The sequence below is a fragment of the Schistocerca gregaria genome, chromosome 8 (assembly GCF_023897955.1).
Source record: "Schistocerca gregaria isolate iqSchGreg1 chromosome 8, iqSchGreg1.2, whole genome shotgun sequence".
In the NCBI taxonomy this organism is placed as follows: Eukaryota; Metazoa; Arthropoda; class Insecta; order Orthoptera; family Acrididae; genus Schistocerca; species Schistocerca gregaria.
Window position 1 is genome coordinate 149,054,782 of NC_064927.1, and position 22,712 is coordinate 149,077,493.

Below are 22,712 nucleotides of genomic sequence, written 5' to 3' on the forward strand. Positions count from 1 at the left end.
CGGCGCGGACCGATTAGGGAACGCCCAGATCCTCCCAGGCATAAATACTGGACTCGATCGACCCAAGGACCAGTCTCAGGTAGCACCTGAAGAAGACAGCGAGGCACGCTGTTGAAATATCGTGCGAGAACGACGCGAACATCCGGCTGGATTCCCGAATATTCAAGATGTCAACAGATCGCCGGGAAAGCATGAAGAATTACAATAAAGGATCTGTTTGAAAAATTTCAACGGACTGTGAACGTGACGGATGAACGTTCTGGAAAGGTAGGGCGACCGCGTACGGCAACCACAGAGGGCAACGTGCAGCTAGTGCAGCAGGTGATCCAACAGCGGCCTCGGGTTTCCGTTCGCCGTGTTGCAGCTGCGGTCCAAATGACGCCAACGTCCACGTATCGTCTCATGCGCCAGAGTTTACACCTCTATCCATACAAAATTCAAACGCAGCAACCCCTCAGCGCCGCTACCATTGCTGCACGAGAGACATTCGCTAACGATATAGTGCACAGGATAGTTGACGGCGATATGCATGTGGGCAGCATTTGGTTTACTTACGAAGCTTATTTTTACCTGGACGGCTTCGTCAATAAACAGAAATGGCGCATATGAGGAACCGAAAAGCCCCATGTTGCAGTCCCATCGTCTCTGCATCCTCAAAAAGTACTGGTCTGGGCCGCCATTTCTTCCAAAGGAATCATTGGCCCATTTTTCAGATCCGAAACGATTACTGCATCACGCTATCTGGACATTCTTCGTGAATTTGTGGCGGTAAAAACTGCCTTAGACGACACTGCGAACACCTCGTGGTTTATGCAAGATGGCGCCCGGCCACATCGCACAGCCGACGTTTTTAATTTCCTGAATGAATATTTCGATGATCGTGTGATTGCTTTGGGCTATCCGAAACATACAGGAGGTGGCGTGGATTGGCCCTCCCTATTCGCCAGACATGAACCCCTGTGACTTCTTTCTGTGGGGACACTTGAAAGACCAGGTGTACCGCCAGAATCCAGAAACAATTGAACAGCTGAAGCAGTACATCTCATCTGCATGTGAAGCCATTCCGCCAGACACATTGTCAAAGGTTTCGGGTAATTTCGTTCAGAGACTACGTCATATTATTGCTACGCATGGTGGATATGTGGAAAATATCGTACTATAGAGTTTACCAGACCGCAGCGCCATCTGTTGTTGACAATTGTAACTACTGTAATTTCGAAAGTTTTTCTGCCTGAAAATGTACTGTTGTCCCAAGTATATTGCAACAAACGGTGTATTTCTATCGCTGCTCGTTTAGTTTGTATTGCCGTTTCAAATATACCGGTCATTTTTGAAACACCCTGTAGCAGTTCCCGCATCTAGTGCCACACAACTCCGAGCGCGCGTGCATGCCACAGAGACTTCCTCGCTGGTCTGCCGCAACCGACCAACTACCCGCACACACCACGATGTGAACTATAATTGCCACAGGCGAAACGCGTCACGTGTGAAGTTACAGCAGTACTAGTATCGAAAACGCTGCTGCTGCCACTGACAGAGGCAAGTGAGCGACTCGTTCAGATAGTGTCTGAGGGAGGAATAAGACGCCACTCGAAGGTGACAAAATGCCCAAAAGGAAAAACGGCATTAACACGAGCTGACCACGTCTGAGCAGGAAAATTTTTTCACCTAACCTTTTTTGTTAGCAGATGCTCGTTAAACCTTACAGCGAAAGATCTTCCTGTTTACTGATATACGAGGTGCATTCAAGTTCTAAGGCCTCCCATTTTTTTTCTCCGGACTGGAAAGAGATAAAAACATGCGCATTGTCTTAAAATGAGGCCGCGTTCATTGTCAATACTTCCGAGAGATGGCAGCACCATACGGCAGATGGAATTTTACCGTCAGCGGCGAGAATGAGAACTGTTTTAAATACTTAAAATGGCGACGTTTTCCTTACTTGAACAGCGTGCAATCTTCCTTTTTCTGAATTTGCGTGGTGTGAAACCAATTGAAATTCATCGACAGTTGAAGGAGACATGTGGTGATGGAGTTATGGATGTGTCGAAAGTGCGTTTGTGGGTGCGACAGTTTACTGAAGGCAGAACATGGTGTGACAACAAACCGAAACAACCTCGGGCTCGCACAAGCCGGTCTAACGACATGATCGAGAATGTGGAGAGAACTGTTTTGGGGGATCGCCGAATGACTGTTGAACAGATCGCCTCCAGAGTTGGCATTTCTGTGGGTTCTGTGCACACAATCCTGCATGACGACCTGAAAATGCGAAAAGTGTCATCTGGGTGGATGCTACGAATGCTGACGTGTGGCATGTTGCCAAGCAATGTTGACGCGCAACGACAGCGTGAATGGGACTTTCTTTTCGTTGCTTTTGACGATGGATGAGACGTGGATGCCATTTTTCAATCCAGAAACAAAGCGCCAGTCAACTCAATGGAAGCACAGATTCACCGTCACCAAAAAAATTTCGGGTAACCGCCAGTGCTGAAAAAATGATGGTGTCCATGTTCTGGGACAGCGAGGGCGTAATCCTTATCGACTGCGTTCCAAAGGGCACTACGGTAAGAGGTGCATCCTACGAAAATGTTTTGAAGAACAAATTCCTTCCTGCACTGCAACAAAAACGTCCGGGAAGGGCTGCGCGTGTGATGTTTCACCAAGACAACGCACCCGCACATCGAGCTAACGTTACGCAACAGTTTCTTCGGGATAACAGCTTTGAAGTGATTCCTCATGCTCCCTACTCACCTGACCTGGCTCCTAGTGACTTTTGGCTTTTTTCGAATAATGAAAGACACTCTCCGTGGCCGCACATTCACTAGCCGTGCTTCTATTGCCTCAGCGATTTTCCAGTGGTCAAAACAGACTCCTAAGCAAGCCTTCGCCGCTGCCACGGAATCATGGCGTCAGGGTTGTGATAAATGTGTCCGTCTGCAGGGCGATTACGTCGAGAAGTAACGCCAGTTTCATCGATTTCGGGTGAGTAGTTAATTAGAAAAAAAATGGGAGGCCTTAGAACTTGAATGCACCTCGTACTAGGTGTATACCATGGGATTGACCTGATCAACCAAACTCCTTGTCAGTAATGCGACCTTGCAAAACAATCGTGGGGCCCATGGAACACTATGATATGGCTCCACGAATGACCAGCTAAGCCCAGCCATGTTTCACTCTTGGGAATTAATCTTGGACTAAAGTTGGCAACAGTGTGAAACGGAACACTTCCGACGAAATGACTTTCTTCCTGTTGTTTTGTTGCTGACATGGTTGGCGCATGCTACATTTAATTCTGCAGTGACTTTCGCAGCTTTGGTCCTCTTAATTTTCGTTCCATTCCTCTTCTACCACCGTCCGCCACGATCATTCAACACACAAATTCTTTCATTTTGTGACTTATCTACTGAGGTTTCTTTGCTTTCCCTGTATACAGTACAAATGTTAGATACGGTGTCTCTTGAAACACCAAACACTTCGGCTGCCTTGTTTACTACCTACCACACGAGCACCAAAAATTTGTCCACGTTCGAAATCTTTTAGCACTGGCGTAATGACTCACGACTACACAGAACGCTGCTGTATCCAAGACTGACACTTGGGACATACTGGGTACTGCACATATGCTGTTCGTGGTCAGATACGACAGCACAACCAGCAGACTTGGCTAGCATTTGGATTTATGTTGAAGCACACATTTACCACTGTGTTTCTACATTCTTGTCCAATCCATATTATTAAGGTGCAGCTATTCACAGAGGTCCACTGTGGGCTGTAACCATCGTACACCAGCTAAACTTGGTAGAAATGCTAATGCGTTAATGTGAAACTGATGTACGCTGGGGAAAAAAAATAGTTCCAATTTTGGCCACCAGGTGCAAATCAGACGCGGTGAATGCAAGAAAGGCGTACAGGAATCTTTCCATATGTAATGAACTAGAAATGGAACGTGGACAGAAAAAGGCAAACAAACGAGAAAGGAGTACTGATGGTATTATTAACCGCTTTTTACACACTTTGTCCAATATGAGTATCGGCAACGAGGACGAGAGTCTGTGCAGCGCTGGACTTTCACATACTTGCCAAGATTGGAACTAATTTCTTTTTTTTTTTTTTTTTCAAGCTTGCATTGGTTTCGCATTAAAGCACTCCGTATTCAGGCCACAACCCGCTCAACGGGACCATCCGACCGCCGTGTAATCCTCAGCAGAGGAGGCAGATGGGAGGAAAGTGTGGTTTCCTTTGACCGGAGCCGCTACTATTCAGTCGAGCAGCTTCTCAATTGCACCCCGACAAATGGCAACAGCACATGGCGACCCAGATGGTCACTCATTCAAGTATCCGTCCACGCCGGAGAGTGCTTAACTTCGTACAATTTTTCTTCCTTTCTCATATAACCTGCAACAGCCTGATGAAGAGGAGGAAAACTGCCTTTGTATTTACTGCTTGAAACGATACAACCAATTAAATAGAAATCAAGAATGGATCCACTGCTTTGGATGTAAAAGATGGGCTCACGGCAGTTGCGATACAGGAAACGCTTTTTTTTGTGGGCGCAAACTATGAATTGGACAGTGATGAAGAACAGGCAATTAATTAACATTGTAGCGTTCTTTATGAAAATGTATCTTTGAATAGATTACGTTGAGTGAATGTCTGAACTGTAGAATGGATACGAAACTCGAATTATCGTGTAGCGTGTTGTAGTGTGTGCTCCCTGTGCACATAACAAATAAATTGAATTGGCTTACCTCTAAAGCAGCAACTGTGGAACGCGATATATTCTGATCTCTCATAAAAAAAACATAAAATATCCTAGCTACAGGCTCAGCGCTGTGCAGTGCTGACCGTAATATTTTGGAACGTGTATGAAATTATTTTGGCTGATAAACGAGAACGTTTAAGGAAATCCAACTTCTTTGAAAAATATATGACCTGGACAGAGAGACTGTGGTGAATTACTAACACTGATTTTTTTGTGAAATACTATGGCAAGTTAAGTGTGGCTATTCAAAAACATTTGACAACTGAAGTTATTTTGGTCAAAAAAATGATATGAACTAATTGATTCACGAACAATGAGATTTATACAGCAAGTATTATCTAACCTCAATAAACCAGCAGAAATGCAAATCATCAGACTACATATAGCTGTGTTAACAAATCTTAGAAATACTACAAATGTGAAATTTCTAACTAGCATTCTTATCAAATCAGTTTACGTACATTCTGCGGTTACTCAACTATTACAAATTATCAGCCAACTCATCTATACTAACGCGCTGGCAAAACAAAAATCATAATAATTTAACATCTTTACCTTGCTTGCATGAAAACTTTTGCTTCCATGTTTAACAATATTGACATACCTACATTAGTCTAACACTTGTGACATCACAGAGCACAGCAAAAAAGCTGCCTACTCCACCTTCTTTCACTTACAGGCTACAACTGTGCGCCCAGCGCTCTCCTACTCCAATTCTCCAATATCAGACCAAAAACAGTATCTCTGGCTCTGCGGTTGTGCACAATCAGCGATCCGCTTTATAAAGCCTATCAGAGTATATAGTATCATAGTTTCATTTTAGTTTACATTAATACTCTTATCATGTTCGGGTACCACATACAAGTGTGCCCCGGTAGACTACTTCCAACATTTTATATTCTATGTAGGCCATATTACGCTAAAAGTTGAAAGTTCCCCAAAATATCCGTTTACTGCCAGTAAAATTTTTGTATTCTGCCCTGTTAATTTGTATAAGTAAGTCTTTCATTTTGTTTAATGCCAATAAAACGTATTTTGAAAAATTAATGATGTGTTTTGTTTATTGATTATTTTGTTCTATAATATGCGTAATCTTGCCCCCATAGGTACGTAATCTTGCCCCATATGCGGGTCACCTTTAGGCACTCGGGCCTCTAAGAATTATTTTGTACTCTTATATGTAAAGTTGAGTTAGAACTATATATATACCAAGTTACACGTTAATAGCCCCGTGACAAGACTAAACAATTTCAATCGCGATAAAACTAATCAAAAAGAAATTAAGAGTCCCAAAAATAAATTCGCCTAAATGTGTCCACTAATCTCTCCTAGCATGAGCCTTAGCACAAAGTAACCAACTGAAATGTCTGAGTTCTCTTTCTGGGGTTGTTTGCTCGAAAGGCCTGAATGCTAAGACAGGTCCGTAGTTTCGGAGATGGCGAAATGGGTAGTCCACCAGCAGCCCTTGTAGAGTGTAAAGCTCGTGTGTTCCTCTTTGGGGGAGGTGGTGTTTTCGCAGTGTGTTTCAGAAGTTGGGAGAAAGTTGTCCTTGGCGATCAGTTGGGCTATTTCTCGCAGTGCGGGATATTGACAGATACCTAAAGTACGTATGCGTGCGCTGGCGTGGATTTCGGATTTCTCGGTGAGTTTAGACATTTTGGCGAGTGTTTTGATCTTCGATAGGAACCCTAGATTAGATTGTGGAGCCCAGTAGCTACCTGGTAGGTGGCGCTTCGCGAATGAAGCAAACCTGGCAAGGTTTATTAAAAGATGCATTCCTTTTTGTCTCTATGGAAGTTTGAAGAATCGAGTTATTGTGTTTGCTCTCCCCAGTTTCGACTTTCTCACTTATTGAGGTGATTATAGGAGAGGGAGCCAAAAACCAGCTGAGTCGGTGTTTCGGTAGTTTCCAGTGCAATTAAGTGGTCATCTAATAGTCCTGTCTCTGTTACTGTAAAGGAGTAGTAATATTTTAACCGTGTCTCGCCGGTGAAAGGGAGGTTGGTGGCACAGTACGAGAATACAAAAGAAAACGAGGCGTCACTAAGGAATTATCCAAATGGAGCGGAAATCGGCAGATGTACATTTAGAGATAACCAAATGATTACAGTTTCAGAAAAACTAGATGATTTATTCAAGAGACAAGCGTCTTCACTGGTCATGGGGGCTGAATTCGAAGTGGGACTCATCACTGAAGACAATTCTATTCGAGTCAATGAGATTACAAGCCTAATGTGTCTGACACCACCGTAACCGGGCTTGTTGGTGAACGGAGGTCAATGGCAGTCAGCACAAGCAACGCCATGAGCTCAGCGCGCCTTTTATGAACCACCTATTAACGATTATTGTGGTTACTGAAGCAACAACTGCACGTCGTATCGATGATGATGATGAAACTGAGGCTCTAAGTGCCTGCCACAGGATTGCTCGGTCCTCGCGTTCTGTCAACTCCCTAGGTCGGTCGCTTCCTCCTTAACGTTGCGTTCGGCCAAGGTTCACCCTCAACAACCAACATCGTCGAACGGTGCTGTGGCTCCTATTCAAACGTCGAACTTTCATCCGATCACTCTTACCAGCTACTTAGAGCCCAACTATACGTCTCCTCTCAAACACTAACGTCTGCCTGCACGGTTCATTCGCTTGTCTGGAAGGCACAGTTACCGACTAAATGAGTACGCGGAATAAAATCCGCAACGAGTATCCCCTGGTATCGACATGTTCCCTTTTAGTATGCTTGCCAGTTGGGCGCTGAAATTGCGCTGCAGCGTTACAAATTCATTCGCCGGCCGCCACAATATACGATTTTGCAATTTCCGTCGCTAACCAAATGAATTGGGGCAATACTCTTGGGTTTTCTTTTGTGACAGAACGACTGAAAACGAAGTTGAAAATTACTGCTTATCTTTTGCTATCTACAATTACAGCTCTTGTCTCGTCCAAGAGTTTTCGACACTAACTCCATCTATACGGATACTCGGCAAATCACATTTAAGTGCCTGGCAGAGGATTCATCGAACCACCTTCACAATTCTCTATTATTCCAATCTCTTAAAGCGTGTGGAAAGAATGAACACCTGTATCTTTCCGTACGCGGCTTGATTTCCATTATTTTATTGTGGTGATCGCTCCTCCCTATGTAGGTCGGTGTCAACTATATATTTTTGCATTCGGAGGAGAAAGTTGGTGATTGGAATTTCGTGAGAAGATTCCGTCGCAACGAAAAACGCCTTTCTTTTAATGGTGTCCAGCCCAAATCCTGTATCGTTTCTGTGACACTCTCTCCCATATTTCGCGATAATACAAAACGTGCTGCCTTTCTTTGAACTTTTTCGATGTACTCCGTCAGTCTTATGTGGTGAGGGTCCCACACCGTGCAGCAGTATTCTAAAAGAGGACGGACAAGCGTAGTGTAGGCAGTCTCCTTAGTAGGTCTGTTACATTTTCTAAATGTCCTGTCAATAAAACGTAGTCGTTGGTTAGCCTTCTCTACAACATTTTCTGTGTGTTCTTTCCAATTTAAGTTGTTCGTAATTGTAATACCTGGCTATTTCGCTGAATTTACGGCTTTTAAATTACACTGATTTATCGTGTAACCGAAGTTTAACGAGTTCCTTTTAGCACTCATGTTGATGACCTCACACTTTTCGTTATTTACTGTCAACTGACACTTTTAGCACCATTCAGATATATTTTCTAAATCGTTTTTCAATTTGTTTTGGTATTCTGATGACTTTATTAGTCGATAAACGACGTCCTCATCTGCAAACAACCGAAGACGGCTGCTCAAATTATCTACCACAATAGATACATCTACATCCATACTCCACAAGCCACCTGACGGTGTGTGGTGGAGGGTACTTTGAGTGCCTCTATCGGTTCTTCCTTCTATTCCAGTCTCGTATAGGTCGTGGAAAGAAAGATTATCGGTATGCCTCTGTATGGGCTCTACTGGCTCTGATTTTATCCTCATGGTCTTTTCACGAGATGTACGTAGGAGGGAGCAACATACTGCTTGATTCCTCGGTGAAGGTATGTTCTCGAAACTCCAACAAAAGCCCGCACCGAGCTACTGAGCGTCTCTCCTGCAAAGTCTGGAGTTTATCTATCATCTCCGTAACGCTTTCGCGATTACTAAATGATCCTGTAACGGAGCGCACTGCTCTCCGTTGGATCTTCTCTACCTCTTCTATCGACCATATCTGGTACGGATCCAACACTGCTGAGCAATATTGAAACAGTGGGCGAACAAGTGTACTGTAACATACTTCTTTTGTTTTCCGATTGCATTTCCTTAGGATGCTTCCAATGAATCTCAGTCTGGCATCTGCTTTACCGACGGTTAATTTTATATGGTCATTCCATTTTAAATCACTCCTAATGCTTTCCCCCCAGATAATTTATGGAATTAACTGCTTCCAGTTGCTGACCTGCTATATTTTAGCTAAATGATAAACGATCTTTCTTTCTATGTATCCGCAGCACATTACACTTGTCTACATTGAGATTCAATTGCCATTCCATACATCATGTGTCAAATCGTTGCACATCCTCCTGATTTTCGGTACAATTTCCATTGTTACAACCTCTCGATATACCACAGCATCATCCGCAAAACGCCTCAGTGAACTTCCGATGTCATCCACAAGGTCATTTATGTATATTGTGAATAGCAACGGTCCTACGACACTCCCCTGCGGCACACCAGAAATCACTCCATTGAGAATGACATGCTGCGTTCTGTTATCTAGGAACTCTGCAATCCAATCACACAATTGGTCTGATAGTCCATATGCTCTTACTTTGATCATAAACGACTGTGGGGAACTGCATCGAAAGCCTTGCGGAAGTTGAGAAACCCGGAATCTACTTGGGAACTCGTGTTTATGGCCCTCTGAGTCCCGTGGACGAATAACGCGAGCTGGGTTTCACACGACCGTCTTTTTCGAAACCCATGCTGGTTCCTACAGAGTAGATTTTTGGTCTCCAGAAAAGTCATTATACTCGAACATAATACGTGTTCCAAAATTCTACAACTGATCGACGTTAGAGATACAGGTCTATAGTTTTGCACATCTTTTCGACGTTCGTTCTTGAAAACGGGGATGACCTGTGCTCTTCTCCAATCCTTTGGAACGCTACGCTCTTCTAGAGATCTACAGTACACCACTGCAAGAAGGGGGGGCAAGTTTCTTAGCGTACTCTGTGTAGAATGGATCTGGTATCCCATCAGGTCCAGCGGCCTTTCCTCTTTTTAGCGATTTTGTTTCTCTATCCCTCTGTCGTCTATTTCGATATCTACCATTTCCTCATCTGTGCGACAATCTAGAGAGGGAACTACAGTGCAGTCTTCCTCTGTGAAAATGCTTTGGAAAAAGACATTTAGTGTTTTGGCCTTTAGACTATCACCATATATTTCATATATGGCCAGAATTTCTTTGGCTTTTATGACAGATCCTTCGTTAGCATTCTATTGCAGAAGCTATGAGGCTTCACGCATTGCTGTCTTGGCAGCAAAACGCGGTTTCATGATGGCCCGAAAAAGAGTAAAGAAAAACAATCGCCCTTCCGGCTCACAACACACGAACGAAACAGGAAGGGCAGATTGACGCTCCCGCCCCACGCAGTCTCGCTAAGTACCGCAGTTGACGACTTTTTTGTGTCGACGCTTGTCAGCGCAACTCTCCTACGGAGAAAGACGATCGAGAAGTCCGCTGGTGTTAATAAAAACGGATTCCTTTCCTCTCGCAGTGGGACCCCGCGTCAGACAATTAGGGACCCCGGTGCTCTGAGCGCGCCACGTGTCGCCTGCCGGCCCATTATTCCGCCGACTCCGTGTGCGTCCCACATACGTGGCGGGGGCGGCGCCGGCGCCTTTTTGTGTCCGCGATTACGCGTCATGCGCGGCAGATGCCGTGCCGTGGCTGCAGATCTGCTCCTCCGTCGCACCCACGCGGACGACTGCTTCCTGCCGCTCGCTTTGGGCACGTGGATGGCCCCCGCGGCTGTCGTCACCCTTGTTTTAATTTCCGCTGCCACTTTTTTGCGCTTCGTGATAATGGGCCTCCACATCGGAACTGCCTCCCGGAGTAGGGCGAGCAAAAACCGGAGCACAGTTATCCGTTTCATTTCTTCACAGACATCTGGCGCCAGGCGTTTCCTACTCTCTCCACTTTTCGCCTTCGTATGAGACAACAGTGGAGCATCCTATCAGCGGCGCCAGCGTGTATCACGGTCGAGTTACACACGCTCTTTGGCTCTGAGCACTATGGGACTTAATATCAAGGTCATCAGTCCCCTAGAACTACTTAAACCTAACCAACCTAAGGACATCACACACATCCATGCCCGAGGGAGGATTCGAACGTGCGACCGTAGCGGTCGCTCGGTTCCTGACTGTAGTGCCTAGAACCGCTGGGCCACCGTGGCCAGCCACACGCTCTTTCATTACCCGCTACAATATTGATTTCAAATACTATTCCTTACCACAAAAATGGTCCAAATGTGTGTGAAATCTTATTGGACTTAACTGCTAAGGTCATCAGCCCGTAAGTTTACACAAAGCTTAACCTAAATTGTCCTAAGAACAAACACAGACACCTATGCCCGAGGCAGGACTCGAACCTCCGCTGGGACCAGCCGCACAGTCCATGGCTGCAGCACCCTAGACCGCTCGGCTAAACCCGTGCGGGTACGACAAAAATGAAGCTCCCACGCGCTGAAGAAGAAACAAAATGAAACCTCTCGGCTTCAATAAAATGGCAAGGTACTGTTAATCAGAACACAGGGATAAGTTGTGATCTAAATGACAACAGATTTACTCAATCTTAACAAGACGAAAAAACGACTAAAGAAACGTCACACAAACATATTTGTCAAACGCTTTCACTAACATGGGGTCTATGTTGGACAAAGTGATCAGCTGGGGATCGACACGTGACACTGGCCAGAACACTAATCGCTCTATCTGACTTTATACACGTGAATCCGGTGTATGGCAAAACAACGACCCCACAATCAAGCATCTGTACTCCACCGCCGGCTGTAGTGGCCGAGCGGTTCTAGGCGCTACAGTCTGGAACCGCGCGACCGCTACGATCGCAGGTTAGAATCCTGCCTCGGGCATGCATGTGTGTGATGACCTTAGGTTAGTTAGGTTTAAGTAGTTCTAAGTTCCAGATGACTGATGTCCTCAGAAGTTAAGTCCCGAATTGCTCAGAGCCATTCTGTACTCTACCATTCCAAAAAGAAAAATATGGTTTGAAAGAACAGGGTGCTGAGAAACATGTACTGGAACGTACGCCATAGCAGCGAATACTTTACCCTTCTGCTGGTCAGGGCAGCACACCGCGATGCGTTCGGCTACTGAAGTCATGAACGGCCGCAATCTCTTATTAATGGCGCGCCACCGAAAAATGCAAGTACGCAGTCTCGCGTTTGGCTAATTCGGAATGCAGGTACTTCCCTATGAGCCTCTGAAACCCTGGTGGATTCCAATATGCAGGTGGACCCGTTTGCTGGTCTGCCAAACCAATTTGTACCACGACGATGCATGACGGAATATGTCAAATGTTGAGACAGCCGTCTCAAGACAAATAAGTACACCCACACATCACTCGTTTCATACGTGATGCTAGAAGCAATACTTCTGAAGGTTCCAAAGGCGAACGAAAAAAAGAAAAAAAAAACCGGCGCGATGCTCTAGCGGTTCTAGGCGCTCAGTCCGGAACCGCGCGACTGCTACGGTCGCAGGTTCGAATCGTGCCTCAGGCATGGATGTTTGTGATGTCCTTAGGTTAGTTAGGTTTAAGTGGTTCTAAGTTCTGGGGGACTGATGACCACAGATGTTGAGTCCCATAGTGCTCAGAGCCATTTGAACCATTTTTTTAACAAAAAAAAGTTCAAATGTGTATTTCGTGGAGCATTCTGTCAGTGGCGCCATCATGTATCACAGTCGAGTTAGACACGCTCTTTCATTACCCGCTAGAATATTGATTTCAACTACTTTTCCTTACGACAAAAATGGTCCAAATGTATGTGAAATCTTATGGGACTTGACTGCTAAGGTCATTAGTCCGTAAGCTAAATCGTCCTAAGGACAAACACACACACCCATGGCCGAGGGAGGATTCGAACCTCCGCCGGGACCAGCCGCACAGTCCATGACTGCAGCGCCTGGACCGCCCGGCTAATCCCGTGCGGCGGTGACTGGCACAGGCTCTAAGTGCACACTGGCAAAGGACGCAAGTCTCACTGTTTAGGTAGGGACCTGCATGCCTTTACTAGTGAAGCGCAAGTACAAGAGTGATCTTCTCTTTCTGTCCGCTTTCCTCCTCGGTAGCAAAAGCCCATCTTACACTTCCCCCAATTTAGCACAAGCCAATCACGAGTTGGAGTGTGGCATTCGAAGCTCGGAGAGCGGCCTTTGCTGTGCATACACCAATTCGACCAGTCAGGGACTTTAAAGTTAAATGGGAGAAAAGGAAAAAGGGTTTGTGCTTCGCGGCCTCTTTCCCACGCGTTTACGCATGTTTTTAGCTAGCAACATGACCTCCATAAGAAGCTTGTTATCTTCCTGTCAAGTACATTTAGAAGTTTCCAAAGAATGGCCATAAACTCGCTAAAAGCCTCGTGCTTTCACAGTTATGTTTTGTAACAGAGTCTGGACGTCTGGGCGTCAGTGACCTGTGCCACGGAAAGCCGCAGAACGCTAGCAGTTGTCTTGTCAGATTCCTGCCTAATAAGGGCCTATGCTCTGCTTTATTGCCGGTCTGTAAAGCACTGGCCATTGCAGTGGCGACTTCTCGGTGCTAGTGAGTCTACCTGTACACTGATGCCTACTGACCGGCTTCAGGCTTGCGTCTGCACAATGAGACTGCGGAACTCGGCCGTTTCCACCCAGGCTAAGCAGAAAAAACGCGTTACCCTCGGACCACCATCATCGTGCTTTTACTGCATTCCTTTGAACGCAGGTAAAGCTTACCGTTATTCCTTCCCCAGAACACGCTAGCAAGAGCATTAACTACTGCCCACCATTTCACAATGATGTACGAAGGCAAATTGCAATAAATATCATATTCCCTAAGAACATGAAGCGACGTAACACCGAATCAGAAATGAGAGTGCCCTGCAATCTCTCAAAGGCACGTGGTGTTATTCCACTCATCACAAAATCGAATCAAATTTACAAACAACCTGGCAGTAAGAGCCCTCGTATCAGTATGACGTCGCTCACCCTCTGACCTGGATGCGTGCAGTTACTCAATTGAGAACGCTTTTCATAAACTCGTTGTATTCTCTCCTGAGACAAGCTACTTCACGGCTGTTATAATTGGTCCTTAAAATACTGGATATTCTACATCTACATCCATACTCAGCAGGCCACCAGACAGTGGGTGGCGGAGGGTACTTTGAGTACCTCCATCGGTTCTCCATTCTGATCCAATCTCGTATTGTTGGTGGAAAGAAAGATTGTCGGTATGTCTCTGTGTGGGCTCTAATCTCTCTGATTTTATCCTCATGGTCCCTTCGCGAGTTATACGTAGGAGGGAGCAATATACTGCTTGACTCCTCGGTGAAGGTATGTTCTAGAAACTTCAACAAATGTCCGTACCGAGCTAATGAGCGTCTCTCTTTCAGAGTCTTCCACTGGAGTTTATCTATCATCTCATGACTTTTCAGGAAGAGGGGATTGTCTTGAATTTCTTCTTTTGTGGTGAATGAGGACGATGCCATTTAATGGACTGCCTTTTTGTTTCTGGCGCAAAGTGGTGCACCCAGATTTCCGCTCTCGTAACCATCGTGACAGAAAGGAATCTCCATCGTTCTCAAAACGCTCAAACAATTCAGATGAAATTGCCTTTCTTTGAACCTTGTGGTCCGCTGTGAGCATTCGTGGAACCCATTATGAGCACCTCTTTGGATATGAGAGAGTCTCGATTATTGTAGACTTACTTCCAATGCTGACCGACAAGTACAGAGGCAACTGTCGAGTTGTGAAGCGCCGGTTGGCACGAATAATGGGATCCGCACGATTTAGCATGTCTGGGGCAGTGGCTGTGACAGGACGTCCCGAGTGTGGCTGCTCATGGAGCTCTGTCTTTGTATTTCCTGACACTGTAACTTTCTTTACCCATCATCCAACTGCGACTGCTACGGTCGCAGTCTCGAATCCTGCCTCGGGCATGGATGTGTGTGATGTCCTTAGGTTAGTTAGGTTTAAGTAGTTCTAAGTTCTAGGGGACTGATGACCACAGCAGTTGAGTCCCATAGTGCTCAGAGCCATTTGAACCATCATCCAACTGTACTCCTGCCAATTGCGGCATCGCCATACACAACACACAAAAGTTCATGGATGTTCACTACGGTTGCAGTCGTATGTAGACGCCATTATGACACTGTAGTAGGGTTCTGTAATCTGCCAGAACGGTTCGGAACTTCACCGGCGCACAGAACAAACATCAGATGTGAAGCACTAAGAAGGACGATTGTCTATATGTATTAATGACATTTTAAAGAAATGTGGGGCATTACTTATTGGAAACCCCTCTCAGGATGGTAATGTCAGTTTGGCTACTGCTGGTCTGCATCAAACAAGGCAGTATTATGCAGAACGTTGCTGTCAGTATGTTTCTTGTGCTCAGATGGGAGGGGCAGATGTAAAGGGGTAGTGATGTTTTTGATACACAGTACGGCACTGCTTGCTCTCAATGGTCAGACGTGGTCGACTGGGACCTCAACGAGGAGGCTGCCTGCCGTCAGTTTCCCTTCTAACGTCGGGTCACTACCATTTCCGAATGTCCAATAAGTCTGAGCATTGCACGAATTGACCTACCGGTGGACCAACCGATCAATTGGATATCCACAATAAAGCTCCTCTCAAACTTGGTGAGGTGCTGATGCCGCAGTCTCTCACGAGCGTTCAGCCACTTGTGTGCCCTATAAGGAATGGTCGTCGCCGTCGTCATCGTACAAGTAGTAGTAGCAGTAGTAACTGTTGTAGTCTTCATTCTGAAAACTAGTTTGATGCAGCTCTCCAGCTTAGGCTATCCTGCGCAGGCCTGTTCACCTCTGAACAGTTATGGCAACCTATATTCATTAGAACCTGCTTAGAATATTTATGCCTAGTCCCCCTCTACAATTTTTATCCCCAGCACTTTCCTCCATTACCAGATTGACTATTTATTGATGGCTAAACATGTCTCCTGTCAACCAACCATTTCTTTTAGTGAAGTAGTCTCTTAGGCTACATTTCTTTGCTCTCCAGTTTGATTCAGCATTTCCCCTTTAGTTACCTCATTTACCCACCTAATCTTCAGCATTCTCCTACAGAACCACATTTCAAAAGGTTCTATTCTCGTCTCATACGAATTGTGTATCGTCCACGTTTCATTTCCTTAGAAGGCTACACTCCAGACAAATATCTTCAGAAAACATTTCAGGGTGCTTAAATTTATATTCCAAGGCCTCGTAACGACACCGAACACGAACAAAATAATGCATTCTAATGATAGTTCTATTTTTTCCAGAGAACTGCAGCTTCTACGCTTCTATGCAACAAGGTATGTAGTTCCCATCCTTTTCTACTTGAAATTCACGTTGAGTTGGTCAGATAACAATAGATAAAAAAATAATGTTCACATCTGCTTTTGCTTCAAGCCGATATACAATGGCTTGTACATGCTTTTAAGTAATTTCATAAAGCCTTTATTTATTTGAAATCCTTTTTAGTGAATATTCGTGTTCATAGTAGGCTCATCATCTGTTCGGCATCCATTAGTTTTGAAACTGCATACGCACGCGATTACAAAATGATAATCTGTCCAAATGGCTCTGAGCACTATGGGACTCAACTGCTGTGGTCATTAGTTCCCTAGAACCTAGAACTACTTAAACCCAACTAACCTAAGGACATCACAAACATCCATTCCCGAGCAGGATTCGAACCTGCGATCATAGCGGTCGCGTGGTTCCAGACTGAAGCGCCTAGAAGCGCTTGGCCACAGTGGCCGGCGATAATCTGGGGAAATAAATTTTATCTGAAAGGCAGTCGGACTTCTTTTACAAAATATTGCAAGTTCTATTTCGGAAATACGAAGAAAATGAAAATGGAGCAAAATGGCTTCGTTAAAATTACGAATCGATACCGTTTATCAAGAGGGCCACATTTACATTTGTTCAGAAAAGCATTGTATTGATGGGGAGGGTAACTTTAAATCAGTAACACAACACATAATTTAAAGATAATGATTATTAATTCAATACTATTAATCTGTAACACAAAGGATGTCACTCAATATGAGTGCTCAACACTGATAAAGTTTAAAGTTATTGATTTATAGGCCAAAAACAAAGATCATTTGTCGTCGTTTAGTTACATGCACTTTGCTTTTTTATTGTCTCTTCGGGTGTGTTATATTGGTTTCTGTCGTACGATACTTATATTACGAAATATGTATGTTCTGTAAGAAAAAAGGGATGCTAGAGTGCCCGCTTGAATATTGTGAATAGACGTGCTCACTTGTCTCATTCACAAAATTCAACCACAGCGACAATTATTCTACAGTTCCTTTGCACAGATGGAATTGGTTCAAATGGCTCTGAGCACTATGGGACTTAACATCTGAGGTCATCAGTCCCCTAGAACTTAGAACTACTTAAACCTAACCAACCTAAGGACATCACACACATCCATGCCCGAGGCAGGATTCGAACCTGCGACCGTAGCAGTCGCGCGGTTACGTACCGAAGCGCCTAGAACCGCTCTGCCACCGCGAACCGTACAGTTAAAATTACGCAGTTCTTCAGATTCTCATGGGTTATCAATTAATTTTAACTCACAAGTGTTTGACACTTTTAGTTATCCCGTTGTTACAGCTTCCTGTATATTTTACTGCACCTTTATACATAACAATTAGGGGAATGTCGTTTGTTTAGCTGAGTCTGAAATTTAACTTGTGCTCAGATCATTTTTTTGCTTTCTCATCCGGGCGCGGTCCCACAGGAAACTGAGCAAAAACTGCAGGAAAGGCTTCAGACCTTTAGCTTTATTCTGTATTAATGATATTTGCAAAACAACCTTTTAATAAATCGAAATATTTAAGTTAAAAAAATTCGCTGTTTTGTTGCACAGTTTTTCACTAGCGTACACAAGTTCAGCTGTTACTAACAGTATTGTTGCTTTTCTTTACATTTCTGAACACATTTTGAAAATATTTCTGGGTTTCCGTCTATTATTATGCACATGAGTCTTTTTTTACTCATTATACAGTTAAGACACTGATATTAAAAGTCTAGTTATAGGGAAAATTCACCTACGTTATTTTAATATTGTTTTTATTTGTTTGATTCAAATCAGTGTATAATAACGGTTTGTACTGTTGCGCGTTGAGTGCTCACGTCCTGGTAGCTGGTGTTGGTGAGACAAGGAGAATCTCGGTCAAAGGCAGTGTCGTGGGATGAAGGCAGGACCCTAGGTTGTTGTCGTATCGTTGCGTGCAGGCCGGAGCCTCGCAGGTGACACCAGGTCTCAAGTTGCACGAAGTTTCCGTACAGCACGCCAAGCAGCTCACCATTCAAGGAGTGATATGAAACGTTTGTGCATTTGTGTCAGTGCTGTAGATTATCTGGTTTTTATCATGTTGGATCCACAGAGAATTTCCTTACTTCACATTACGAAGATGTATACGAAGATATAGTATTATACTGCACAACTGTTAATTGTTCATTGTGGCTGTGGGTTATTGGCTCCTATGTTTGTGTTGTTGTTTCAAGCAGCCATCTTGAAAATAATTTGCGTATCAGTGCACTGCGTCTCCATTTGTCGTTATTTCTCACGTATGTTTCCACTGTATCGAGTACTGTCTGTATGCACAATGCATGAGCGCAATATAGATTTTCATGAAACTTTGAATTTTTAAATGACCGCGCAGTTAGCATATCGTGACAAAAATCACAAATAAAAGTAGAACATTGCCACATTCCGCTGGCACACTCTGCTTCAAAAGCATTCCACGCAGCAAGCTATACAATTATTATGCAGGAGACGCAGTTCGTCTGCACTGAGTGCCCTCCTTACACCTTCGCATTTGGGTACATCGTACCATCACTGCAGGTTATGGAAGTGCCCAGAATTGTCATTTCCATATTTCACACCAGATCTGGCATCCATTTCGACGTACTAGCATCATGTTTTTCGACACTTCGCATCACGAGATTTAGCATTATCATTCGCCAAGTGTTCTAGATCAGTGTTTTTCAAACTGTGTGTCGCTGCCTCCTTAGGGGTAGCCGGAGAAACCAGATGCAGCATGGATGGTATGAAAAATGTGTTTCATAAAGCATTCTTGAAGATTAAACCTTTGCAAGTTAGGATAATGCTGTGTAAAGTAGTAATCAGCACTCCGAATTTAAGTTAGACTTCTTTTTGTTACTTTTGTTGCAATATCACTTCACAATATAAAACATACTTTAAAATATCTTCTTCACTGTTAAAGTCCACATTTCATAAACTAACTACAATTTTCGTCTTTTCAACATGACGACCAAGATTTGACTCTCCAATATCCGCTTACGCGCCCAAAAATCAGAGTTACAAGTACTACGTCAAAGATTATAGTGGGAAAAGAAAGAATACACATAAGAATAATATCATTGCTATATAAACATATCGATGTGTCAAAGTACTTCTACATTAATGAAATCAAATCTGAATGTTGTCACAGAAATATGTTAATTATTTTACAGAAACACAGTAGAATATTGCTGGAATCGAGAGGCTGAGGTGAGGTGCCGTAATGGTTACGTAATTCAATCACCATTACAGCCTCTAACGCTGCAAAGAATATCATTATATCTCTACCCGCAGAACACTGCGGCCTCTCTTCACATTGCACTTGATTACTCGATCAGTAAAGTATCAGCAGAAAGAAAATTAAATACGTTGCATTTGAAATTGCTCGCATACTTCTGGGGTCGCCAGAATAGTTTTACTTGGAAAGGGGTCGAGTATTGAAAAAGGGTGAAAAACACTGCTCTAGATAACACATCCGCTTTGGTCCGTTCTGAAGAGTAACTCAGAATATCACAATTTTTTTTATTATTGTGTATGTCGTCTCTAGTCAAAATTTTACTTTAACCAACAGCTTGTGTTATATACAGTAATTTACAAGAGGTGTATTTTATATAACAGATGCTGATTTCTTTTATTTACAATATTTCTTTCTTTCGCGATCGTCATCTCTCATGTGGCCGTGTTGTCAGATCTCGAGGAAAAGCTTTACATGCATCTGTGAGAATGAATATTTTAATCTATATGAAAGTAAGGGAAATCTGCACGATGCACAGACTTCCCTTGTCTCATACCGGACTTGTAAAATGGGAAGTGCTTTGGGCAACAAGTCCCAAAATGTCCGTGTGCAGACTGAAGTTATAGTCGAGACAGGTAAAGGAGCAAAACAAACACGTTCCTGGTCACTGAGAATTTGTTCGTGAACTGTATGTTGGGGATAGACTTTTTGCAAGAGAGAAATGCATTGATCGATCTCTCTTGTGACAAGTGTAGATCATATATAGGTAGGAAGGAAATAATCTTAGCACTTACAAAGAGGAAGGCACGACAGGTAGTTTATGTCAAGGCGCCAGGATTAGATTCGTAGGTAGTGAGATAATATCTGAAGACAACTAGTTTCCTTGCTTTTCAGATGACGTGAGGCCAGATAACGGAAATAATGATCTGCAGGCTTGGAACACTCAAATTAGAGAAAAAACAAAAAACAACAGAGTCGAATTATTTGAATTTTGAGCAACAAAATGAAGTAACTGATCTGCTCTATAGTTATGTCAACGGAAAACCTGGTATGCAGTCAGACTTACGAGTCGTATTACCAGTCTACTTCTCTATTCCGTGGGCCCGACGAGAGACAGTTACCTAAGAAATAAGGCAAACTATTGGGTCGCACACAAACATCGTGTACAACTGAGAAAGAGGCATTACGACAAAAAAATTGTATAGGACGCAAAGTTACAAGGTTGGCGGAAAGGTCCTCCGAACGCACCTAAAACTTTCCTTGTTGGAAAAAGAAAAAATGGTAAGTGACAAATGCTGTTTACAGGACCCTACAAGATTATAAAAATACTTTATGAATTTAATTATCTTTTTGCATACCCGGAGTAGAACCGTATTGAAAGATTATATCCTCATCAGCATATAAAGAAATATATTCAGTGACAAATATGGCTGTGCTATTAATAAGGTGATATTAAGTAAATGCTTCGTGGGAAAATGTGCTACAGTATTTAGCCAAAGACGATGTTGAAATTAATTTCCATAAGTACGTAGTAAGACATGAGTGGTTTACCAAGTCAATATTTCAAAGAATTTTTCCAACTATTGTACTTCCCTAATGTAATTTAAAACAACTGGAAGAATTTATGTAAAACGATACTTAACTAAGGATAAATTTTAAGATAATGACGTTCTTTTTGAGCAATATACAGTTGACAAATTTCATCATTTTTTTTTCTTTTGGAGATTAGTGGAAGCTCCCATCGGTCCCTGGGCTTTTTTTTTTCCATCAGTCTACTGACTGGTCTGATGCGGCCCGCCACGAATTCCTTTCCTGTGCTAACCTCTTCATCTCAGAGTAGCACTTGCAACCTACGTCCTCAATTATTTGCTTGACGTATTCATTCCCTGATGTTTAGCAGATGTCCAATCATCCTGTCCCTTCTCCTTATCAGTGTTTTCCACATATTCCTTTCCTCTCCGATTCTGCGTAGAACCTCCCCATTCCTTATCTTATCAGTCCACCTAATTTTCAACATTAGTCTATAGCACCACATCTCAAATGCTTCGATTCTCTTCTGTTCCGGTTTTCCCACAGTCCATGTTTCACTACCGTACAATGCTGTACTCCAGACGTACATCCTCAGAAATTTCTTCCTCAAATTAAGACCGGTATTTGATATTAGTAGACTTCTCTTGTCCAGAAATGCCTTTTTTGCCATAGTGAGTCTGCTTTTGATGTCCTCCTTGCTCCGTCCGTCATTGGTTATTTTACTGCCTAGGTAGCAGAATTCCTTAACTTCATTGACTTCGTGACCATCAATCCTGATGTTAAGTTTCTCGCTGTTCTCATTTCTACTACTTCTCATTACCTTCGTCTTTCTCCGATTTACTCTCAAACCATACTGTGTACTCATTAGACTGTTCATTCCGTTCAGCAGATCATTTAATTCTTCTTCACTTTCACTCAGGATAGCAATGTCATCAGCGAATCGTATCATTGATATCCTTTCACAATGTATTTTAATTCCAGTCCTGAACCTTTCTTTTATTTCCATCATTGCATCCTCGATGTACAGATTGAAGAGTCTTATACCCTTCTTAATACGAGCACTCCGTTCTTGATCGTCCACTCTTATTATTCCCTCTTGGTTGTTGTACATATTGTATATGACCCGTCTCTCACTATAGCTTACCCCTACTTTTTTCAGAATCTCGAACAGCTTGCACCATTTTATATTGTCGAACGCTTTTCCCTGGTCGACGATTCCTATGAACGTGTCTTGATTTTTCTTTAGCCTTGCTTCCACTATTAGCCGTAACGTCAGAATTGCCTCTCTCGTACATTTACTTTTCCTAAAGCCAAACTGATCGTCACCTAGCGCATTCTCAATTTTCTTTTCCATTCTTCTGTATATTATTCTTGTAAGCAGCTTCGATGCATGAGCTGTCAAGCTGCTTGTGAGATAATTCTCGCACTTGTCAGCTCTTGCCGTCTTCGGAATTGTGTGTGTGATGCTTTTCCGAAAGTCAGATGGTATGTCGCCAGACTCATATATTCTACACACCAACGTGAATAGTCTTTTTGTTGCCACTTCCCCTAATGATTTTAGAAATTCTCATGGAATGTTATCTATCGCTTCTGCCTTATTTGACCGTAAGTCCTCCAAA